The sequence below is a fragment of the Pyxicephalus adspersus genome, chromosome Z (assembly GCF_032062135.1).
Source record: "Pyxicephalus adspersus chromosome Z, UCB_Pads_2.0, whole genome shotgun sequence".
Taxonomy (NCBI): Eukaryota; Metazoa; Chordata; class Amphibia; order Anura; family Pyxicephalidae; genus Pyxicephalus; species Pyxicephalus adspersus.
Window position 1 is genome coordinate 71948440 of NC_092871.1, and position 20475 is coordinate 71968914.

The 20475-nt window shown below is 35.1% G+C and overlaps 1 long non-coding RNA gene across 1 annotated transcript in view; it reads left to right on the forward strand.

The window, feature by feature from the left end:
• Window positions 1-9712, forward strand: part of LOC140343330 (uncharacterized) — a 30423-nt gene extending 20711 nt beyond the window's left edge. Inside the window, exons 2-3 of the long non-coding RNA XR_011923299.1 lie at window positions 6132-6213; window positions 9084-9712. This is a non-coding gene — a long non-coding RNA (uncharacterized lncRNA). The remainder of the gene's footprint in view (window positions 1-6131; window positions 6214-9083) is intronic.
• The last annotated feature ends 10763 nt before the right edge of the window (window positions 9713-20475 follow it).

Genomic DNA, 20475 nt, shown 5'->3' on the forward strand with positions numbered 1-20475 from the left:
CCAATTAATGTAAACATGCAAAGCAGAAAAAAATCACTGTACAATTGTATTTCATTTATAAAAGAGTCATAAACAACCTAATCCCATCCCAATTAGGCAGCCCAATGCAATGCACAGGTATAAGGGGATATCTCAATAGGTAAAGCTCAATACAAAGGCTTTCTAGTGTGTTAGAAAATGTTTTAACCTCCCTAGAAGTAATCCCGAGTGTGGCTCAGGGTGAATTAACCAAAAGCTGTAACCTCGAGTCACACTCGGGGTGGAATTGCCAGGGAGCTTAAACAGCTGACTTGGCAAGCGGTGCCCGCGGCGTCCTCCAGCGATGAACGGCATCTTCTTCCCCTGGTGATGCCGGCTGGGCATCTGTGTAACCTGGCGATAGCCGGCATCTGCGTTCCAAGCATGTAAACATTGGGGACGTGAGGCCAGGGGAAGCAGATGCTAGGCGGGCATCTGCTCGGGACCGTGTGGCTGGGAGGCGGGACCAGGTGGGAAATTTAAAATACTAAAAATTTTTAAATGTACCTCTTTAACATTTAAAAATACTTATTTATACCGCCAGGGAAGTTAATAGGACTTTTGACCTTCTCTGCCCCTTTTAAAGTGGAATGAGACTGTTATCCTTTCAGATCCCCACCGATAGCAAACGTTAAATTATTTGGCAAAACTGAGTGTTACAAGTACTGAACTCTATATGTGAATGATTATATAGGGATACTTATATCTGTTGAAACTGACCAGAATGGTTTAACTAACTGGTAGGTATTAGGTTTACCTGCTAACCATGGATTTTAATCCACTAAAGTTGAATAGCAATAGTTTGGTGCCTCATTGTTCTGTTCAGTCTGGGGTGTTGCATCCCAAAAGGATCCACAAGCCTGACATTGATACAAGAAAGATGAAAGATATATACCATTCAGTTTTTGAAAGACTACATCCTGCATAAAAGACTAGCTTAAAATGTTTGATTGTTTAAAAGTGGAAGTTTACTGTTTAAGCCTAACATAAAAACAAACCATAAGGCTACGTACACACGTTTAATAATTTTCGGTATGCTCTGTGGAAAGGGAAGGGGGGGGGGGAAGACTGAGCAGTACCCCGCTGCACTCTCTTCATCGTTTGTGAATTCGCCAGTGCGAATCCATGTAAAAAAGCAGATGAGCGATGTACACACTCCAGATTCTCGTCCCAATACTAGCCCTGAGGCAATTATCGGACGGGAATCCTCTGACGTGTGTAGATAGCCTTAGAATCTAAGGTATTGTTAAATATTCCATATTGCACAATAATACCCACTGCTGTGTCACAGTATAGTATGAATCATTTTCCCTAAAATTCTAATGGTAGTACTCTCAATAGGTGAATTACACAATCTAAATTCATTGTAGATGACAGAGGGTGAAAAAATCACTAGCACATAAAAAAATTTACCACACATGAGATTTGCACTTTCCAAACTGCACTACCAGAAATAATTCACAGCAGTCAGATCACAAAAGATGCCCCAGAGCTTAAACTCCAAGGCTTTCACAGGAGGAAATAAAACTTCCTGCCATCTGCACATATTAAAGAGCGTTTAAGATACAGATGGCTTTTATGCTGCATATTTTTGCAGCATTGTAGGTCAGTATTAGCATCTAATCCAGAAGTCTTACTGGGCAAAATCTTATATATCTGTGAATCGGATTCTGCATTTATGTTTACATTTAGGATTAGGCAGGCCTTTAACATAGGTATACTAGCAGTATTTTATTCTTAAACTGCTATCATAGTTCAGTGTGATTTGCAAAGAAATTTGGATCATAGAACTTTACACAGAATGGCAAGTATGTCTGTCTGACAGTAGCTCTGACACTACTGTCAAGGCTGTAACACTAACATCTGATGCAAACATTTTTCCTTTCCCTTACACACTAGAAAGTACAGGAATTTCCACAAATTTTTGAAACGACTCATCTAACTTGACTACATTTATTGTTCTTTTTTTTTTTTTATCAAGTTACTAGCTTTGCTAAAGTTTATTAATTTTTATAAACCCAGTGCATGTCATGAAGATAACCTCTCCATTCCCTTCCATAAAACCAAAAACAGGGACCCAGCCTCTATGTAGACTTAACATTATTCATTGCAAAGGTGCACAAGGACATTATCTTTGATGGTGCTTTTGTAAAAATAAGGAGCAACCACAGATTAACTCAGGTTGCAACAGCCTTGATTTACATTTAGGCTAATTTTTTTCAATTAAAGGTTTGCCTTTAAAATAATAATTGCAAAGCAGTAAACCTAATGCAAATTACTTTTACCCTGATGGTTTTTAATGTATCAGTTGCTTTACTTTCCATGAAAAATATAATTGCATTGCTTTTTAAATAGCCAGTATAATTTTTTTTTTTTTAATTTTTTTTTTTTTTTTTTCTCAACTATATCTGTGAGCATAACAAGGTTCTGTCCATTGTTTGCAGTTCATTAACCAATAAGACATTTACCATACTAGTTAGTTACTTTAGTTACCCTAAAGACTATTTGTATTTAAATTATAACTTTAGTGTTTGTGCAGTTGCTAAAAATCTAAATTAAAAAATGGTTGATGTTACTTCAGTTAAGAACAAAAACAAGTTTCGGTAGATGTTAGATAAAGTAAGGCCTTTTTCATACTTGTGGAAAACCGGGCAGGCGCATGACAAACTGCTTTACTTCTGGGAGCCGCAAACCACACTGCAGGTAACGATATTTGTGCACAGAAAAACTACTAAGCAATTAAAAGTGATTTATCACCACCTGCAGATGCATTCTCAAAATTGTTTCCCTTCCTTTACTTTATTGAGAATGATTGTGACAGAGGTTGAGCCTGTCACAGGCTGCAGTCAACTGCAGGTCCAAAATGGCCCTTACATTGTCATTATATCACTCCGAGAGGGGTTCTAGTAACTTTCTTGCCTCATAGCTTTCTCTTCTCTCCATCCTAAATAACCCCTATTTCTCCCAGGCCTTGATTTCCCAGTGGCCTTTTTGAGGACCCATATCTTATATGGGTCTTATATCTTCTATATTAGTTTACGATTTTAAAAACCAATACCAGGCCTGTAATTTAGAGTTGTTTATAGATACACTGACCATCAGACATTGGATCCTGCAGCCTTTTCAAAATAAAACTTTAACACCAAAGCCTACCACCTTTGAACACATTTGCCTACATTTTCTTCTAGCTACTAAACTTATATCAGTACTGTATTCTCATCATAATCACCCTCAACTGTAAAGCATTTTCACAGTGATGCACTCTTCCTATATGACAGTGTTGGTGCTAAGTGAATCAAAGTCACATAAACCTCCAGATTTGCAGGGTTTTTGCATGTTTGCTATACCATGTAAATAGTAAAGTCACATACATTTGCTTTTATAAGACAAGTAAATACAACATCTTAGAGTGGTATCAACCAAGTGTTAAACAGTTTGAATGTGATGACATCCAATCCCAGTAGGCAAGTTTGCCCAAGGCAGGCTTGTTCACTGCTAATATATACCCAGGGATAAAACACTCCAACCTCTGAGGCAGTCCCTCTCAAAAGTCAGTGTTGAGGAAAAGTCCACAGCTCTTCCACCAATAAATTCAACGACCCAGATGTTATTTAGAATTGCAATGGGTGAGATGGCATTTTTAGCTCCAGATGCAAAGGTTTGAAAAGAATATCTATTGCCTTAAAACAATCCTATTGGTTGAAAGGAAAAAAGGTTTTCACTTTGGTTGCAAACAAATCTTGGTAACAGCATATCCAAGACTCAACTGGTGTAGTCTGCCAGTGCTAACATTTCCTTTGAGATAGCCCCTCTTTAGGGAAAGGAAATGTTATTGTATCCCTTTAAAAATCTAATCAGAAAAGTGCAATAGTAAAAGCTGCTTAATACCACAATTACAAATGATGTGCAATTGCAGTTGCATTATCTGTTAACAGTTGAGTCCCTTGTTTTTTTCCACTTTTCTTAGTAGGCTCTATATCTGATCAATGAAGACTAAATACATACCACCATGCACCTTTGCAGCAACACACGAGTAATCTATTTGCTAGTTGTAAAGAGACAACTTGACTCATAGGGAGAAGAAAAGGAGAGAATAAAAAACTTTTAATCCTGTCCCATTTACATAACATCCAACATTGCAAAGGTCTGCACAGGGGATGTGGGCTCAGTGAGCTCATGTATTTTTCTGAATCAAACCAAATCCAGATGTGCAGGAATCGGGACATTTTCTGAGATCATTAAAGTAATGGGATCTTTTGGGTCTCTTTAAATGTCAAAGGAGAACATCCATGAGTTTTAGGTAGGTTTGGAATAGACACTTTTTTCAAATTTAACTTTTATGCATGAGAGATCACTTAAAGTTTGAAGTGACACTTCCCAGTGGATCTTGGAAAAATGATCTTGAAAACATTTTCCCCAGACCATTATGTCAAAATCATTGTTTTAAAGTAGAATTGGGATGCCCTGCTTATAAATAAAAATCAATTTACCATTTCCCTTTTAAACCCTCCAACTTGATGGCTGATCCCTTGGAGGTTTTCTTTTTTGCTGGGACAGGTTCCCTCTGATTCACTGCTTTGTCCCCAATGTTATTATGTCTAGAAAATGTACTTGCCTTTCAGAGCTGGCCTGCATAGCCTTGCTTCAGAGTTTGAACCTCACTATTATGTCCTAAAGCCTTAAAAGCTGTGCTGAATATGCCTAATCAGACTGCATCCCAAAGCATTACTGATAAGTTGTCTACCTTCAATAAAACTTTAAGCTCAAAGCCCTTGGAACAACCTCAGATGGAAAGTCCAGCATAGTTTTCCCAAAATGATTCTATATTGTCAAAAGTAAAAATCTGCCTTAGGTTCACAAATTTGGGGACCTTATTGCACAGCCTTATACCTTTTTCAGCAAATAGATATATACTTATTTATGATTTGCTTATAAACAATTTTCTGTAAGGCATTTTCACTAAAATTTGAATTCAAGTTTGAATAGTAAACACTTTTCTCTATTTTGCTTCCAAATTAGAGTATATTTGGTCCTGAATAGATAATTGATGTACCTTTTCTTCCTTATTTATTGTGTAACCTGAAAACTTGCTGCTACAAAAACTAAACAATTTCTCATTTCATTGTTTAGATCTTCTTCACCCTTTAAACACCCTCTCTTAAGTCATCTGGTGAGGAGAAATACACAAATTCCTCCTTTGTAGGAGCTGCACTACTGATGCAACTGCCAATGCTTTCATTGTAACATTGAAGGTGTTTCTTCACTTACAATCTGTCTGTAATTGGCACATAGTATTATTTATATAACTACCTTCAAGTTTAGACTTTGTAGTTGAAGACAAGATTCCTCTTTACTAGGCCAGATGCTTACCCTACATACACTGAAGTGCAGGATCATGCATGGTCTGTGTCCACATTGTATCAAAATCCAAAGGCCCAAGGCAGTGTTCCCAGGGTTTTGTGACACCAATAACCTTCTTTGCTATCTGTAAGGTGACATTCTTCCTACTGGGCAACAACTTAAAACACATTCTTCCCACTGACCAACACACTAATGTGCTGTGAGCTGTAGCTACGGTAACTATAGAAGGGGTTTCTTTATGTTAAAATTATTGAGAAAGGCTAGTCTTACATTTTTCGCTGGTGGAAAAGGTAAGAACAACAACATTAAGCCAAAAAACTTTATTTCTTATCTGTCTGGCAGCCATCATGAATACCACGTTGGGTTTTCAGGGTAGAAGAGGGGCGAACCAGGTAGAAACATAATAATGGTAGTTTTTAGGGACACAAGTCTGACTTGTAAAATCATTTTTTTTCATCTGACAATGGTACTTTGATACTTTACTGCTTCTTGAGGGGTTTATAATACATTAACTACATGTAAACCCTAATATTTGTTTAATCTTTTTTTATCCTTTTGCTGTTCATTTTCTGTGCTTCTAAAAATACACTTCACATCCACATACACTATAGTGGATGGCTACATGGCATTTCTCAGGAAAGGTTTCCTGTATGTAACAAAAGTGGACCATGCCTGCTTAAGTAAAACTCACAATCTCCATCAATAACCTGCCGCCTATTACCTAAACTTTATTTTATTTTCTGTCTCTGCAGAACTGAAGCAACAGCAAGAAATGTTGGATCCCTACACATACACTGCAGCTTGCTTGAATTTATTCAGTAACTGTGAAATTAGGTCAGTATTGTGAGGCATGTTCAATTCCAGCTCTGCTTAAGCAATCATGCGTCATTTTGAACAACACTGGTCCTGTGCCATCACATACTGTTGTTCATGAGTTCTCCTCTATTTTGCTTCCCCATTGGCTGGAAATAAAAGGTGATGGCGATGTGCACACACATTAGGAGCAGTGAGATTTAATTATGAAGACAAGTCTGTAGGTGGAGCAGACTCCTGGACTGGGTCCCCTTACTCATTTACCACTCTAACACAATTTACAGGGCTGCTAATGATTTGTTCTTTATAAGTTGGCAGGTAATTTTTTTTTTGTGCAAAATATGGCATCATGAGATTACCAGTATATACTAGTTAGCTTTTATTATTATTTATTTATATTAAACAGTATTTATCTAGCACCAACATAATATGCAGCGCTGTACATTAAATAGGGGTTACAAATAACAAGCAGACACAGACCGTGACACAGGAGGAGGAAAGGACTGTGTCCCAAAGAGCTTACAATCTAAGAAAAGGGGAAGGCAGCATACAGTAGGAGGGGACAATCAATAGGAATCAGTATAAAATATACCAATTTTTTTTATATACTTAGCATTAACAAAACAATTACAATAAAGTAAATGTACAATTAAAGTTAGAACTAGACCGTAGGTATACTCACCTACCCCCGAAAAGTTGTTTTTTTTTTTTTTTTTAAGGATGTTTAAAATAAAAAAACTCATTCAAATAAGAAGTAAAAATCTACTAAAATGCTAAATGCCTAAAACAGTTTACATCGTCAAGTTCTTTTTTAACAAAATCTAACATCTAGTATCGACCTCACCATCTTATGTCGGAAAAGTAAATTATGTCGCCATAGCATACATATTATTAGGGAATTCCTGGAATTCGCGATGATTCAATATCTTGGCCCTTATGAAATTCACAGCCTTAAAGACTATTTGCATGACGTTATCTATTTTTAAAGCTTTTGCGCATACATTTTCTTGACGTGCTATGAATTGATATTTCATCAAAAGTGAATCTGGCAGCAATTGCTTCCTCTTCTAATATTTTACAGTTCCTTTTCTTTTACTTATCATCACCAGGGCACCATTAGTAACTATCAGATATGTTAACAATGGGCAGAGAAAATCACTTTAATATACTTTTTACAATGTAAATCCCAGGATTTATTTGTGTCTTTTAAAGGCACAAAACAGGTAATCTCTTCAGTGATATTATATTCATCATCAGTACATCTTATAAAAATGGCAAATTGAGCCATATCAGTAGCATCAGTGCTGTCATTCATCGCCCATAATAATTAAAATTAGCAGCTTTTCTTTTTAAATATCTTTCAATAGTTTTTGCAATTTCTTCTGTTCACCTGGCTATAGTCTGGTGAGTCAAACTGAATATTGAAATCTTTTTTTTCAGGGCAAATTATATCTGCCACACGTTCCATACATTGCTAAATAAACTCACCATCAGAAAATTGTTTTGATTTTTTTGCTATGAAATATGCTACCACATATCTAGCTTTTACAATAAATTAGGTCTGAGTAGTAACTTTTTGTTGTTACAAGACAGAAATTTTAGTTGCACAGTTTTGTCCTTTTAACATTTATTGGTACACACAGAACTTGGCAGCATGTTTTTGCATATAATGTCTTTAAAAATAAATTATAGTCTTTCAACGCTTGCACAAATTCACCACAAATTAAGCAGGGTCCCTTACTGTTTGCCTCTACAAAAAAGTACTCATCTGTCCACTTTTTATTGAACACTCTTCTTTCATCCATAATTGTTCTTTCTGTCTCATTTTGAGATGTTGTGGAATCCATGCTAGAAAATAATAGGGGCTAAATTCATTATGCTGATTGTAAAATGTGGCTGGCAACATGTGAGACACCTGAGGGAACGCTTAGAAATGCTTACCTGGCTTTCTCTAACATTAAATGCTCTATTTTGAAGGTTGATAGGTTGTGGAACTGTAGGTTGATAACTGCTGTGTCTCTGTAATTTGGACGCACCACACTGCATATATACAACTAAGAAAAAAAAATAAGGGATTACGTTTACCATTATTATACCAACTGTAAGATGGCAGATGATGCATGAGGTGGTGATGGAGGAATGCTTACCTGACTTTCTCAATATTATTAAAAATGCTGTCTTGTGTAGGGTAATGGGTTGTAGGACTGTAGGATAACTGCTGTGTTTCTGCAATTGGAAGCACCACACTGTATGTACACAAACACAAGAGAAAAAAAATTATTTTTACTCTTGTGTTTGGGATTATATTTACCATTATTATGCCAATTGTAAAATGGTAACAGATGATGCATGAGGTGGCGATGAACTGGAGGAATGCTTAACTGCCTAAAAAACAACCTCTCAATTGTAGGTTGATAACCACAATGCTTCTCCTTTTGGTAGCTGCAAACTATAGGTGAATATGAGACAGCATTTGTAGCCATCATGCAGGTTGGACACCCCTACCCTAAATATTTTAAGGAATGATGAAAGGTGTTAATGATCTTTTGTTTTCCCTCAGAACAAGGCAACTCAAAGTGTGCTACAAGCCTTTCCTAACCCTTTTTGCTCCATGAATCAACTTCATACAAAAAAAAAATAAAATAAATAAAAAATATTCCACAAAGAAGGGGATGGGGAGCAGAGCACAATGGATTTCTAGCAGATCAACAGATATAATTTCGTACAAGTTACATATATAGAAACAAATAATGGGTAATATTGATGCATGTTTGGTATACTTTTGCATGGACATACATTTTAAGCTTTGGTTAAGGTAGTGGCTCTGCAATTATAATTATTATAGCTTTTACCAAATCTACATTTGTGGTTTTTTTGTTTTTTGTTTGCAGACTTATGAATGTAATGATGAACCATCCTAATCATCACAAACACCAACTACAGACCATATGATAGACTGAACAACAAATAAAAATATTCCTTCACTTCTTTTGTATTTTCAAAATGAGATAATGAAATCCAGTGACACCAGAAAGGCAGCAAGCATTCTGCTCGAATATCGGCTATATATCAAGCTTTGAATCAGCTAACACTATCGCATCTGTCCAAGTTCCCTATAACGAAATCTCTGATGACCTAATTGAGCTGCTGGAATGTGCTGAACTGAACAGACTTTCCTCTTCTCAAATAGGGTGTGGATCTCGTTAATTCATAAAAGCCCCTGATGGCTTCAGAGAACATTCAACGCTGTCGGTGAGTTTGAGAAAGTGTACAAATATAAACCATCGGCCGTTGACTGTACCCTGAGGCTCTTCATTGCACATGAAAAAAAAAAAAAATACAGCATGAGAAGTGATCACACCAATAACCTCCTATAAACCCATAGAACTGGCCATCAGCAGAGGTAAGTTGTGCTGCACTGTCATGTCCTTAATTAAAAACCTTTCATGAAAAAAATGTTGGTTCATTATTTTTTTTTTTTTTTTATTCTCAGTCTTTTATTAAAAGCATTACTTTAGGACACTCGCTTCTTTCATTTTAATGTTTTTACAAAATTATCCCCCACTGCTTGATCCTTGATTACCTTCCCCTTTTCTCATCTAGGTCTAACATTGATATGGTCATTCTAAAGCCTACTAGGATCTCTATATCACCTATAAAATGACTTACTGTGACAAAAAGAAAAAGGGGAAAAGATGGCTTTTTTGTGGCAACAATAAAAATTATCATGTATATAAATAGATTTTTATTTAATAACTCAACATATCATAGCATTCTCATTAGCATTTATTTGACTATAAATTTAAGTCTCTGAATTCCCTGAAGAAGCCAAATGATGAAACGAGGCGGGAGAAAAGGACAATATTCATGACTTGCAAGATTATTCAGTCTGACCACTAAACTGATACTGTATTATTCTAATTATATCACACTATCCTTTTATGAGAACACTGAGCTTAGTTGGGCTGTTTAGCCGAGAATGCTATGATATGTTGTGATAAGTAAATCATTTTTATTGTTGCCACAAAAAAAACATCTTTCTCCTTTACTTTTTGTGATATTTACTACATATAGCCTTGGCAACCACTATCTATTAGATTACGATTTTCTAAACTATCATTTCCTTCAGATTTATTTACTGTGACATCTATGTAATATTGGCTACATCAATAATACAGTTCAGAAAACTAACTGTAATATTTGACGTTCATGTTAGGCTCAGAATAAAATAAAAAAAGTTATAGGAATAAAATCAAACACTGCAATTCATTTTTTTTACAGAAATGCAAAATATAATTTGTAGAATGGGGAATAATGAGCACCATTTCTTTTTAACAGCAGAAGTAGGATTCATTGATCTTTCAATTTGATTTGGAAGCTGATTAGCTTATCTGTGCTTAGTTTATTAAGAAAACTTTATAGAAAATCATATTTAATGCTAAAATTTTAATTATATTGGCTGAATAAACAGGAAGGTCTATGTTCAGCACAACTATATGTAAGTAAAGACTCAAACTTTGGTTGGTCTTAACATATATTCTGGGCATGGCACTGTGAGGTGAGCTTCTACCACCCACTAAAGTTCAACAGTTGATTGGTAAGAGTTGGGGTTTACCAAAGGAAAAATGGAGCCTAAAGCAGAGGTACACTCCCCTCATGCCCTGGGGGCATCAACATCATTCTACCCACCATTCTGGGTATTTTGGGCACTATGGCATACTGTTAATGAGAAAATGAGTTAAAGAAGGTAAGTTGCTTGTAAAATGTTGAAATAGCATGCTGTTTTGTATACAAGTATGCTGACATACTTATTCCTTTTTGGCATTAGATAGCTGCAGAATTCCCCACTTTACCCTAAAGGTATATTGCCATTTTGTTAGTTTCATACCATTCACAGTTCCTGAGAAAATATGGGTCACTGATCCTACGTGGCCAGCAATAAGTCACAGGTTATGAAACTATTATTATTATCATTTGTCTGTTATAATGCTACAACAGTGATTTTATTATTGGGGAAGATAGCATCATAAATCATTATCCCCCACATTTACATTTTTATTTGCCTGCCGTTCACATACATGAGAAAATGTGGTTCAAAGAAGGTATGTAGCCAGTTGAATTTTGCACTAGCAGGATTTTGTTACTTTTTTGTTTTATGTGCTATTGTACTGCTAAAGTGAATATGTAGGACATTTTGTAATTGGAAACAAACTTTCCCTCTCCATTCATCTTTTAAACTTTTCACATCATTACAGCTTACCAGTCATGAGCAAAGTGGGTTGAAAGATGATAAGTGACAAGTGTACTCTCACAATAGCATGATATGCTTATAGTTGATAGTTGATATTACTTATAGTTTTCTGTACTGCCATGTTTCCTGCAGTGGGGTTATGTTTTGGCAGCCATTTCCCCTTTCCTTAGAGTTTTATGTCCCTACCACTCTCTGTTTATAAGGAAATTATTATTAAAGAAAGTTATTGGCAAGCTACATGTCACAGGGTGACATGTAACATTTTTTATTCCACCAATTATTCGGAGGGGTATAGCAGTGAGTTGAAGGGTTTACTTCTGTCCAGAGATTAGCTTTAAATAATCCTAGTCAACTCCATAAAACTTGACTTTTGTCAGACAGATTTAACTGCTAAGGCCCCAGAAGGTAAAACTATTTACATGATGGCCCTGGTATGGTAATAATATATACAATACTATACCATATTCTGTAACAGTTCTTGCTGAAATGTAAATTAAAACCTGAAGCATTATTAAAGCATTTTAAATGTAATAAGTCTGGTGTTTGTTTATTTTTTATTTTTTCAATCAAGCTTTTTAAATATCAACTTTGACAATTCTGGTGCATGAATAAACAATTTTTAATGGTCATCAACAAAGCTATATGTTCAACCTACAGTGATGGTTGCAATCAACATTCATTGCTGTCGGTGGGTTGTAGTTTAGAATAGCTCATTGATCAATGAATGAAAACTGCAGACCACACATCCAAAAAATGAAGACAAAAACACACGTTTACTTCTACTACCAGAACATGGATACATCAAAGGCCCCAAAGAACATCCAAATAATTCCTATGCATTACAATCCAAGAAGTGTGGTAATGTATGCACGTCAAATCAAAGAAAAAGTTGTACAAGGGTATACTTAGTACCAATATATATCAATTGCAGTGTACTGTATTACATTGAGCATGCCACTTCAGTTGCTGGTATTTATGTATATTTTTGGGATGCCTCACTTAAACAGTTTAAGATTATGTCACATAATAAAATTATGACCAAGGTGAACACCCTAATTTAGTTATGCTAATATACAGATTTTTTTTACCCTTTAAGCAACAGATGTTTTAAAAAAAGCTATATATTAAATAATATATTTTCTAATACAATTTAAAATTGATTTATTCCTCAATGATTGGAAATCTTGCAAGCTCAGAAAGCAAAGCAGACTCACAATGACACGTTCTTTGCATCCTGCCCTTTAGCTTTAGTGTTTCTATACAGTAGTTTTATCCAACTATGAAACTGTGTACATTTACCTTCTGGGGCCTTCAGGTTTTAATTTACTAACTTTGCCATATTTGTCAACAGAAGATTGACAAAATACTACTCTATAAAACTAGATTTTTGCATTCTGTACTAATGACATAGGAATGAGAGAAAATCCTCTCTAAACTTTGTTATTGGAAAAGGTGTTCCTATTGAAAAATTTCCCCAACCTGTCCGTTGACAATTATAAAATGTTGTACTTTCCATGACTTTCTGTTTTATTAACCACCTGGGCGTTTCACTGATGTATGGATTTCTGTACCAAAAGCAGTACACTGTTTTTCATGAATTTTTTTTTAAATTGTAGACCTGTAACTTACAGAAATATGTCCGAACAAGGGTCTAGTAGATATCCTGAATATATTAAAGTTTGAAACACACAATCATGTAAAAAAAAAAAATAACTTTAATAATAAAATTAAATAAAAAACACAAAAATCAGCTTAAACAAGAATGCATAAATAAATAAAAAATACTGAAAATGCAATAATTCTGTATACTGTATAATACTATATTTTTCTAAAACACCTCCCTAGTGTGGTAAATTTTAAAACAGAGTCCAATGTCATATACCTATAGACAAAACCACATTAATATATTTTGTATTATTTTGGATTGGATTGGTCACAGGACTTTGTATTGAATCCAATACAAAATATTTGAATTTTCTTGCTACAACCCCCGTCGATGGGCGTATGCACTGACATCATCAGGAATCGCTGAGGGACGCATACACGAACGCAGAGTACTTGCGTACTTCTATGCAAAAAGCGTTACATTTTTTGCTTGGAAATTTTAGATTGTAGGCTATAATTCTTAGGGATAACTCACCGAAATATGTCCAAAATTTAATAAATTTAAAAATAAACTTAATAATTAAATTTAATAATAAAACATTTTTTTATGAAAAATCTTAAAAAAGAAGTGTGTAATGTAATGTAACTGTACAGTAACTTATATAATATATAAATAATAAAATTATATATATATATTATATAAAGATTTCTTTGTATTTGACTCAATACAGCTTTTTTGTATTGAATCCAATACAAAGTGATTTGAATTTCCCGCACCGACGCATGTAGATACGTCACCCGGGAAACCCTGGAGATCGTCACTGCACACTGGGAGAAGACACAAGAGAGAAGACATCTCCGGAGGAGCTGCGGGGACAAGGTAAGTGTTTTTTTTTTCAGTTGTAATCCGATTGTCATACAATGTTGTATGACAATCAGATTGCACTGTAATGCTTGTTTCTGTTTTTAGCTACCCCGAACCTGGTACACGGTAAACGCTTTTAGCAAGTTTTCTTACTCCAAACCAGGTTCGGGCTAACAGCCCAGTTGGTTAACCATGGTCACCAAGACAAATAGATCTTACAAATAGATATTACCCTTCCCTACCACAGGCATTTATAAAAAATGTTTTCTTACACATATATATTTGTGTCATCTGTTGATGTTCATGGCCTTACTGCTTCACATTTTTCTAGTAGTAGAAATTATTTTTCACTGTGAACTGGTGGTGGAAAATGGCTTGAGCAATCATTCTCCAAAGGAATATTTACCAAAGATGCATGGGCTTGAGATATGTAGCATTGTAAAATACACTAAAAATGCATTGACAAAATAAAAAAACCATTGTTTTTATAACCTTTTCATACCTTTTCATGTTTAAGTGCACTGATTAGCACTAAAATGCTGCACACAATAATACATATGTGTTTTATGAAAACCTAGTATTTTTCTATTTGAGAGATTCTTTGCTACTGTTCCATTGAAATCCTTTCAATCAGGCCAGACCGTGCATAGGAATGATTATGAAAACATTTTTTCTTTATCATTTTTTAACTGCAACTATAAAGCACCACTATATTACACAGTGAGGTACATTAAGTAAGGACACTAAAGGCATTGTAAATCCCACACCTAGAAAGACTGGCAGACCCAATTACATTTGATCTCTTTTCAAAATATCATTATTTTATAAAAAGGTTCAGAAAACATTTTCATCAATATTTTGACTGACTGTTTTGCTATTTATTAAAGACACAGCTTTTTAAAATGAACGGTGCCATTTGTCATGCCCCCATTTTGCAGGCCATAAAAAAATGAACAACCAAAAACGAATTGGTTAAACCAACAGCTAGGGACAATTGAGGACAAACAAGTTTTGAAAGATGAGCAGTCCCTCCGCATCCGAAAGAGTTGGGAAGTATGGGGCATTTGCTGAAGCAAACCTTTCCCAAAAGAAAAAGAGTTGTCAGTGTAGAGCATTTTCTGAAAATGCATGCATTTACTACCGGTATCTGCAGAACACCACTGACATTCACTTTTGTTTTTTTGTGTGCTTATAAAAGTATGTGGAACTGACAGACCTAAACCTAAAAATAGATTGTCACATAATAAAAGAAAGACCAAAATCAACACTCTGATTTAGTTTTGCTAATATATAGTTTTTTTTTAGTTTTGTAAGCAACAGTTAGATGTTTTATTCTTTTGCTTTGGATCATCAAACATTTTTATATTTGAATGTACATATAACCATATATTATATTTTCTGATACAATTTTAAATTTATTAGTCCCTCAATGAAAATATGTAGCCTGTCCCTTCTGCAATTAGGGACCTGCTTGCTTGCAATTTTTTACTTTTTAGGTTTAGTCCTGCTTTAAGGGCGATTGCAAATAGATGCTAGAAATAAATCTCACTACCCACAATTCCAGAAGAAATTATAGAATTCTATGCAGAAAACTTCAAGTGGATCAAACTTTAAGGCAGACTCAAAAATTTCCATTTCATTTAATTATGGCTTTACATTTCAGACTTATCAAGAAGGAACCGTGTTGCTTAATGAATACTACAGGGAGTACAAAAATGATCAGGTCCATCAGAAGACAACTGAGGTGCCAGGTGATGCTAGGATACATTTTAAGTTTTTAATCTTTCAAATTATTTATTCACAAGGTTTTGTTGGTCCCTTAGATTATTTCTGTACCTAATATCCTCCTGCAGACAAGGATAAGAACCCACACGTCCAATAAATAGAGCTATGTCCTTCAATATTGACACAAATACACAACTTGCATGCAACATGTGTGTTAACAGGGCATACATGAACATGAAAAAAAAAGTTATGTAAAGGTTCCTTATTGGTGCTAAGCACTCCCCTACACAAGAAATAGTTCTTGGAGTAGCAGAAAAAAAAACAAATTCTTTTTTCCAGCAAAACCCTGTCTAAAGTACTAGCCAATGCATGTCTAAACTAGGACAGTATCCCAGCTGCAGCTTCAGAAACCTTATTTGGCAAAAAAGCTATTGAAGAAACTTTTGATATAACTCAAACTGGTTTAGTAGATACTCTTAGCTACTTTTGACAAGATAATACAAAATGTTTTCTTTATACATAAAAAAACCTACATTTATAAACAGTAAGATTCTTTGGCAAAACTCTTTTGAGTATAATATTTTTAAAATATTGTTTTTTAAGCTTTGTTGTAGGTTTGCCTATACAGAAGAAACTACAAGAGCATTTTAAGAGGTAAACAATGTACAAAGGAATATTATATATGTTTGCTTATATCACATACCTAATATGGATATCTGAAATGCTTTCCTTTCTCTACATTCAAGAAACAGATGAAGTGTGGACAGGGGTATTAAGGGGGTAAAATTGGTATTTTTTGGCTTCTCTCCTTGAAACTATATTAAGATAGTCAATCATGGTTTACAAAGAAACAATATGTCCTCTCTGGCATACATCCACAAATATCCCTGCATCCTTTAGGACTGTCCTGGGTTCACAATATTCTAGAGTGTCATAGATACCAGCGATTTCACATAGCCAAAAAAAGGAACATTTGTTCCAGTGCATTGTCTGTGGGTAAAGTGATCCCCTGCCCTCAAAACTGTGCAGTGTTCTTTCCAGCCTGTTTTAGCCAGGCACACCACCTGGCACTTTTCAGTAGCCACCCGGCTGTCATCAGGCATCTTTGTGTGGAAAGAGCTGTCATTGAGTACAGCCAGCATTCCAGCTATGCTGGAAAGGGAGGGAAGATGTATACAGTGTCTCTTTTCAACTGTAGCTATAATCTTGTTGGAAAGGGGTCACAGAGTTGCAAAACAGATTAGTAGGTAGTAAAAAAAAAAAAATCTTGAAAAAAACTAAAGAAAAACCTAAATGTTACTGTCTGTTACAAATCCTGGGCACCTGGATTGCCAGTAGGCATTGGGAACAGTATATGATACAGTTTTTACTGTTTAAAAAATTACACTACATTGGGTACACATTTACACTACTACAAGTAATTACGCTCTTTATAAAACATGGGACATGGGACACAAGTGGGATCACAATAAAGGAACACAGGATATTTGGGACATAATAGAAAAATATAGAAAAACATTGCATACTAAGGGAACAGGCATTGCAAGAATAAAGTAAAGAAGGCAGTGGAAAGCAGCCAAAATTATAAGGGTTACTAGATACCTATGAAACAACTGGAAGCACAAAATTCTCATGCTTTTCCCTGCCCACTTTTTGAACACGCAGCTACAGCTTCATTCCAGCTAAAAAACAAATTCTAGGGCGAACACTGCTGTGATTAGCCCTTGCAGGTAACAGCAGACAGTGGGGAAGATCCACTTACTTTGTGGGTGTGTTACTGAGTTCTCCACTTGGGGTCTCTCATTAGGGCCAGCACTGTAAATTTGTGACTGTTAATCAAATGAAACCACAGCAATTTTTTTCAGTTATAAGCAAATTTTTCCATTGTGGCCTAAAAATCTGAACAGAGAAATAGATTTAGCCCTCCCCACATGCTCTCCAAGGTTCCTATAACTTGCATGAGGACCAATGCCAGTGATTTTTCACCAAAAATATTTTTAAATCTATTTACAATAATCTTAATTTCAAAATCTGATAGAGCTTCAGGACCAATCCAACCAGATTTGGCTCATTATTTTTTCTGTTCTGCTCATCTTCAAGTAACAAGTAATTCAACATACTCAATGCTTAATATATATATAGTTGTGTTCAGAATAATTCAGCAGTGTGTTTAAAAAAAGCTTAAAATCCCTATAAAAGCTTTTATTTCCATACAGCAAAAGAATTAGGAACACTGACTATTCTATTGCAATTCAAAACAGCGTAGAATAATTTGTGTTATTCTATTACAGAAATTGAAGAAAAAGATATATTAGGCTGTTCAAAATAGTAGCAGCTTGGAGTTCAATTAGTGAGGTCATTCGTTGTGTTAAAAAAACAGATGTCAATTACGGTCCCTATTTAAAACTGAAATAAACTATAAAAACAAAAAAATTCACTCACCTTTACTTTTGCAGATCCATCGTTCCCGCTGAAGGTTTTCTAGATGCATCATCCTGGAATCCTCCTCCTGAAAAAAAATGTTTTTTTCAATTGATACAGTGAATATGGATTTGTAAAGAATACAGACACTGCTATTTTTGAATAGTCAAATAGTCCTTTTTCTTCACTTTCTGTTAAGGAAAAACTCAAATTTGATAAAATTTTCCTTTATGTTTTGATTTGGAATAGAATGTACAGTGTTCCCAATGCATTTCCGTGCATAAAAAGTTTTATAGGGATTTTGAGCTTTATTCACTTTTTAAACACACTGCTGTTATTCTGAAAATAACTGCATATATATTTAGCAATGTGCATGTTTATATTTATTTTTAACTTGGATGTTTGTTCATCTGGTATGACCACACCTACTCTCTTAAAGCACATCTCCTTTTCATTGGTGCCCTAAATCTTCTAGAATCCTAGCAACACCCATGTGGCTAGGAGTATTCCTTCAATAGTAGAAGAATATGTTTGTAATAAATGAAGAGTCACATTCCAAATATTTGAAATGTGTTAATGCAGTCGGCTGTGACTAAAGTTGTGTTGTACCAAACAAATTATATGAAAAAAAAATGTGGATTTGACACAAAGCAATGCTGTGTAAAAGCACCATGCCTATGATCTTGGTCATGAGTAAAAAAGTGACCTCATCTGAAGCGTTCTTTTAAGAAACAATTTTTCTAACAGCTTCAACCAATGAGTCTATTCACACATCATCCTTATAAAAGTACCAAAAAAGATTCTGACCTTGCATTCAGGGTTCCCCTTTGTGACAGATTTACCTAAAGAAATGGGCAACCCATTAACCACCTTCTACTTTTAGGTACTCCTGTGTCCCCTCATCTGAAATATGGACTGGTACTGCGGAAAACCAACTCTTGGTATAGCATGTTGGAGGACGTACTTAAAGACAAACAAAAGATACCAGTTCCAAGGACTCATAGACCACTCAGTTACAGTGTAGTGTTTTTGCGATTGAAGACTTCAAACACAATGTAATGCAGGATATTGCCTTGAATGGAAGAAAACTGTGGATCCAAGCAGAGTGAGTACCACAGGATGCTAAACACTGATGTTGTTTTTGTGTGATGCTGTAAACCCCAAGGTAATGGAGCAAATAGTCCCAGTGAATTTGTGTCTATACATGTCTTTGAAACAATAAGAGAAATGTCAATCCCATATACTTTAGTTCTTATAACTGCTGCCACATCCCAAATGAAAAAAGTAGTACATATTAAAGATTCCATGGGGACTTTTAAGGAAGAAAACAATAATTATGAAAATAAAAATATATTTATTTGAATAATTATTTTAAAAGACATGATAATAACAAATATTAAAACATACCTCCAAATGTGCACATTTGATTGCACAGTTCTAGACCCCCCAAAAAACAAAAAGAGCAAATATAGAAATAAATCTCACATATACAAAACCAGTACACGGGCATACAATGAATGTAGCATGTCAATCATGCGGGTTTCAAGATGTAATTAATTAAAATACCGCGTTTCACAGAATTAAAATACCGCATTTCACATACGCGTTTCACAGATGTAATTAATTAAAATACCTCAGCCTATAATGGTCTTAGTGTGTACTGCCAAATTGAAAGTATCAACATCAAAAAAGTTGCAACAATAAATTAAAACAAAAGTATTTTTCCAGACAGTAAAGTCATCAGTATAACAATGAAGCAATACAACAATAAACTAAATATCTCCATATGTATAATAATAATTAATAATTTTAAAATCGTTTTCAAACTCCCATATAAAGTATGGTATCATAATCCTATAGCTTTTTAGGCAAGGACAAAAGTAATAAAGAGAGACACAAACTCACTAGTTAGATGGTCAACAAATGTTTATTCTATTAGAGTCCCATTCATGCCATCCAAAATAATGCAGACTTTAAAGTTCACTTTGCCGACATGCAGAGAGAAATGCAATAGATTGCACCACCCCCTCCCAGTTACATACTCACCTCCATCTAGGGTTTCCAGGACCCGCAACTCAGCGTCCCATGAGCACGAATGGATAGATGATGTTACTGGAAGTACACTGAACCAAGAAGCCAAGTATCAACAGCCGCAGGTAGAGTGCTCCAGCCACTGACGTCCAAGACCCAAGGAGGAATAGTATGGGAGGGAGGAGAAATGCCCAATACCCGCCTCCTATGTCTATGATGGAAAACAAGGCAAGGAATGCATATAAAACCCCTTTCAATAGAAACTTCAAAAATTCTATTCATGCACACATCTCAGCATTTGTGAATCGTGACATTTAAAAATTTAGACTAAATATCCAAATAATACTGGAGAACAATTTTGAACAATTTTTTGTTGACTTTTAAG